Raw genomic sequence first — 6,000 nt, forward strand, 5'->3', positions numbered from 1 at the left:
TGGTCAGCAAGTGGAGGAGGAATTAGGAGGAGACAGACCCAGGAGGAGACAAGGAGAAAAAAATCAGAGGAGGAGTTGCAGGAATGTACAGTTCTGGGACTCTGGTTTGTTGTCTTAACTAGTTTCAATGTGGCTTTGTTTCCAAGATTGGCAGATCAATGTAAGAAACTATATGAAACAGTTTGTTCTAACAAGCTTGGTTCTGAAATTTCAGAATCCTTGGGCATGTCAAGGTGACATTACAGGGTGATACTATGGTCCAAACCTTGACAAATAGGTGATGTTCCTCACTTTAAAGAAATGCATTCTAATGAGGAAAATATGACTCAAAGGCAAATATAAGGAGGAATGAGCAAAGTTGGTTGCAAGCTGGGGAGGGAACTCTCCAGTTTCAAGTTGGAAAATCATCTTAGACTGTGGGATACACAATAAGGAAGGGGTTAATGACAATTTTTGTCTGTTTCAGCTACCTTCTATCTTTGCTCCCTTGCTTTGTTCCTTTAATGTTTCAACCCTTAGGAGCAATAAAGGCACTGATAAATGTGGACACATATTGGCTGGATAAAGGAGTCTGGACACAAGTGTCCTATCAGTAGGGTGTACACCTTTACAGGATGACAATTTACAATGCATACTTATTGGCACAGTGGTGTATCTTTAGGGAACTTTATCTTAATTGTTGGATATGGACACAGATGTATATGCAAAGTTTTATTGTTAATTGCAGAGTTGATAATACAAAGCAACCAAATGTCTAGCAACAGAGAATTGATCAATTAGAGTATTCCAAATGACAAACCACTAAGCAACCCCTAAAAAGAAAAATCTAGACATATAGACCTGAAGCCATGTCCAAAATGTGGTTGTGTGCAGGAAAAAAAGCAGTGTATGTGGTACGATATTATTTATTATTTGTATTAGAGAAAAGAAGAGATCAGGTGAGATAGTTCATTCCTATAATTCCACATACTCAGGAGATGATCAGTAGGATCATGGTTTGAGACCAGCCTCAGAAAAAAATGTTAGTAAACTTCTGTCTCAACAAATAAGTATGGTGGTGAGTATCTATGATCCCAGCTACATGGGAGATCATATATGGAAGGTAGGTAGATTGCAGTAGAGGCTGGCCCCAGGCAAAATCATGAGACTTTATCTTAACAAAAATAACCTGAAGAAAAAAATAAGTAAAAGGCTGAAGCCTGACTCATGTGGCACAGCACTTGCTTAGCAAGCACAGACCCTGAGTTCAAACCCCAGTACCGCTAAAAAGGAAAAGAAAAAAAGCAAAGATGCATACATTGAAGTGTCAACTGTATTCATTTCTTTTTTTTTTTTTTTTTGCCAGTCCTGGGGCTTGAACTCAGGGCCTGGGCACTGTCCTTGAGCTTCTTTTTGCTCAAGGCTAGTACTCTACCACTTGAGCCATATCACCACTTATGGCTTTTTCGGTTTATGTGGTACTGAGGAATCGAACCCAGGACTTCATGCATGCTAGGCAGGCACTCTACCACTAAGCCGCATTCCCAGCCCCTGTATTCATTTTTAAGTGATGGAATTTCAATGATACTAATTTTTAATAATTTTTCTGAAATAATCATGCATTATTTTGTCATCTTAAAATGTGTTTTGAAGAATAAAACAGTCACTTGGATTGTTTCTTTGGTCTGGAGATTTAACAGGAGTAGTACTGGGTATTCAGGACTCCAAGGGTGATAAGGGTTGGAGGTGGGCTACAATTTTTCTTCAGCCTAGCGGGGCACATATCTTAGTCCATATTATGCTGGTGTAGCAAAATACCAGAGGGTAGGTAATTTATAATGATCAGAGGTTTATTTGGCTCATGGTACTAAAGGCTGGGAAGTCTAAGAGCAGAGCATTCTCTGGAGAGACTCTTGTTGCTGTATCATCCTCTGAAGGATGGAAGAAGACACAGAGAAAAAGAGAGAGAAAGAGAGAAGGAAGGGGAGAATGTGAGTGATGATAATGAGTGAAGAATGAAGAATGAATGAATGTAAGAAGAAGCTGATCGGGGCTGGGAAGGTAACTCAGCGGTAGAGTGCATGCCTTGCAAGCATGAGGCCCTGGGTTCGATTCCTCAGCACCACATAAACAGAAAAAGCCAGAAGTGGTGCTGTGGCTCCAGTGGTAGAGCGCTAGCCTTGAGCTGAAGAGCTGAGGGACAGCGCCCAGACCCAGAGTTCAGACCCCATGACCGGCAAAAAAAAAAAAAAAAAAAAAAGAAGCTGATCGTGATGTCCACACCCATAATTCAAGTTCTCTTAGGCTGAGGCAGGAGAAGCACAAATGTGAGGCTAGCTGGACTTCATAGCAAGGCCCTATCAAGAAGTAATACAAAGTTCTACCTTTTAATACAATTGCATTGAGGATTAAGTTTTCAGCATATGAATGTTGAGGTTTGTATTATATCCATAGTAGCAAAATAGTTAGAATTTCCTTCTAAAGGGCAGCCTAACAAAAAGATGTTTGAATTAGCTTCCCATGATCTGTTTTACTAGTTGCTAGGCTATTAATCTGGGTTCTTGGTTTTACATTTCAGATTTTGCTCATTTGTGTGATGACTTAAATACACTATGACTAACTGCTGGGACAAGAGAGTGTGGCAATCTGATCGGAGGCCTGTCAGTGAGGACGATGTATACTAGCTGTGTCACCTTGCTAGGTAGCCACAGGACCCCACTTAACCTCATTTTTACTATTGATAAAATCTGATATGATGTTGACTCTATTCAACCATTGTAAGGATTATATGAGATAGTAAAAGTAAAAAGAAACTGCTTTGAAATCCACATTGCTTATATCTAATTTAAATGGAAGAATTAATTTAGGAAAAAATAAATATCAAAGTTAGTCCAGCATGGTGCAACAAGTGATCATTTCAGCACCCAGGGCGCTGAGGTAGGAGGATCTTGAATTTGAGGCCAGACTGGGTTACACAGTAAGACCCTGTCAGAAAGAAAGAAAAAAAAAAAGAAGGGAGGAGAGATGAAAAAAAGAAGGAAGGAAGGAAAGGAAAGAAAGAAAAGAGGAAGGAAGATGAAAGGATGGAGAGAAGGAAGGAAAGAAGGAAGGAAAGATTGAAAGAAGGAGTGGAGAGGAACAAAGACAATAAAACAAGTCTTTGGCTAACCTTATAAAACAGGATTACATTATTTACATTATATAGATACACTTTTTATTTCAGTTTTATCAAGATATACACATATATGATCATGAATATGTCAAGGCTCTATGCAAACTAAGACGTTTTGAAAATGAGAGGTGTAATGGTAATAAAAATTAAGACAAACAGAAGGATAAACTGAGACTGTTCCAAAGAGATCTTACTATAAAATTAACACACTCCTTGTTTATCTTTTTTTTTTTTGGTTGTGGGGCTTGAACTCTGGGCCTGAGCACTGTCCCTCAGCTTTTCAGCTCAAGACTAGCGCTCTACCACTTGAGCTACAGCGCCACTTCCTTGTTTATCTTATACTGATTCTGATTTGCATTTCTCAGACTATTGCTTTCAATTATTTTAAATTTTTAAAAATTGTTTTTCTGTTTTGCAGCACTGTGGTTTAAATTTAGGGCCTTGTACTTGTTAAGTAAGCACTCTACCACTTAAGCCAGGCCCCCAACTTTTAGTTTTTCTTTATTGTGTTTCTTCCTTTATATTTCCAAGAAAGTTCTTTACTACTTTTCTTGAGTTTTACCATTTTATAAATTAGCTAGTGATTTCTTACTACAGAAAATGAGGAATTAGGTCTTTATAACCCCAGTCCTTACACCATTTCTCCTATTCATTCCTACCATTATATTATATATTCATTTTATATTAATATGCTCATATAAATCCTGTTCACAGTTGACCCACACCATTTATATTTCCTTTCTTGTACAATTGTTCATGTCCATTGTAGTTAATAATTAACACAACTTTTGGTTTATTCTATTTTCTATGGCCTCATCTACTTATTCATCCCTAAATGCTCTGAGTGATTGACTATTCAAATGGTTAATCTATGCAATTTATATTTTATGGGAAAGAAGCTTTTTTTCCATGGTTCTTCTGCTCTAGCTATTCATGTCACTCCCCAGGTATCATCCAGCACTTCCTGTTTCTTTTGTCAGGTTTTCTTTTTTTTTGGGGGGGGTCCGGTCGTGGGGCCTGAACTCTGAGCCTAGGCACTGTCCCTCAGCTCTTCAGCTCAAGGCTAGCGCTCTACCACTAGAGCCACAGTGCCACTTCTGGCTTTTTTTTTTCTTTTTGCTTATGTGCTGCTGGGGAATCGAACCCAGGGCCTAAGGCATGCAAGGCAAGCGCTCTACCACTGAGCCACCTTCCCAGCCCCTTGTCAGGTTTTCTTGATCCCATGACTGTACTTTGTTTTTTCACTCCCCACCTGGCAGTACTAGGGATGTGAATTCAGGTCCTCATGTTTGCTTGGCCAGTACTTTACAGCTTGAGTCATTCCTCCTTTTTTTTTTTTTTATTTCACTTGCATGGATCACAGCTCATTCAACAGCAGCTGAGGAAGAAAATCAACATGGAGATAAACTTTGGAGAACTTACATTTCTTTTTGAGAATTGTACCTATTTGAACTTACATAGTTTTAAAATATCTTTTATCCTACCCTCATTTTTTCATATTTATAGATGACATAGAAATATTATAAGTCTCCTTTATATTCTTCACCAATTCACCAATTGTTAATGTTTTGCTGTGTCAGATGATGATATGTACATACTTTCTCTAGATGATATATACATACTTTTTTTTCTTAAACCATTTGAGAAATAGTTGCCTTTCTCCTCAGGTTTGAATGATAATTTGGCCAAGTGTAGAGCTCTGAATTAGCAATCATTTTCTTGAAAGCATTGATCTTCTTATCTCCACTCAGAAATTTGAAAGCATTATCTTCTGGCTTGTGTTTGTTGTTGCTGAAAGGTTGATGCTGTTGTAGGGAACTCAGTCTTGAGAAAACAGAGAAACCGCATTTTGAGAGGTTGAATTGTCTTTATTGGAAAGCCAGCGACTGAAGATGGACTCTTGTCACAAAGACCTGCAGCCCCTCAAATACACTTAACACTGTTAGAAAGCTGAGCCATGAGGGCAGGAAGAAAAGAAAGAGCAGAAAAACAATTTTAACAAACCAGATCAACTCCAATGAAGAGCTGATGTGGGATGCTGTGGTGATCAGAGGAGAGCCAGCACACAGGAGACAGGAGGCATGATTTTGGCACCTGAGCTGGTCTGGGCCTAAAGAGCATCAGGGGAGGGGACAGGGTCACAGGAAACTTGAGAGTTTAGAGAGTTGGAAGCACAGGGCCGACATGTCCAGAAACCTGTCATCCAAGTCCCTGCCCCTGCCTCTAGGAATTCAGGCACATCTGTCACCTGGGATGAAACTTCTCTGCCTCTACCATGAAGACAAGACGGAACCAGTTAAACCCAATTCCCTATCATCTACCACATGGTCAGGATGGCACTGATTAGACCCAGTATCTTTATTCCAGTGCCATTGTGATTCCTGTCCTTTTAAAAGTGACTTTTTGGAGCCAGCAGCCACGCAGGGGAGAGCCCCAGTGGGAGCAAAGCAGGAATGGAAGACAAAAGCTACATCCAAGGGTTGCTGGAGGCAATGACTCAAGAAATTAAGCGAGAAATTGATCAGAAATTGAAAGAGTACAAGGATGAACTATCCAAAGAGATACAGGGTATCAAACAAGAGATGCATGCAAAAATAGAAGCTGCACAAACCTCAGTAAGAAGTGAGATAAACGCCAAATTAGAGGTAATGCATACCTCATTGAGAGGTGAGATCAGTACTCTGAGAACCAACATTGAATCCATAAAGGGATCCATTTCCTCCATGCAAACCACAATAGAAGCCACTGTCAACAGAGTGAATGAAATGGAAGGTAGAGTGTCAGATACAGAAGACAGAATACACCAACTGGACCAAAAAGTGACAGATATGGAAAAATCACTCAAATTA

This window comes from Dipodomys merriami, unplaced genomic scaffold, assembly GCF_024711535.1.
Source record: "Dipodomys merriami isolate MVZ:Mamm:240054 unplaced genomic scaffold, mDipMer1.0.p SCAF_37, whole genome shotgun sequence".
NCBI classification, from domain to species: Eukaryota; Metazoa; Chordata; class Mammalia; order Rodentia; family Heteromyidae; genus Dipodomys; species Dipodomys merriami.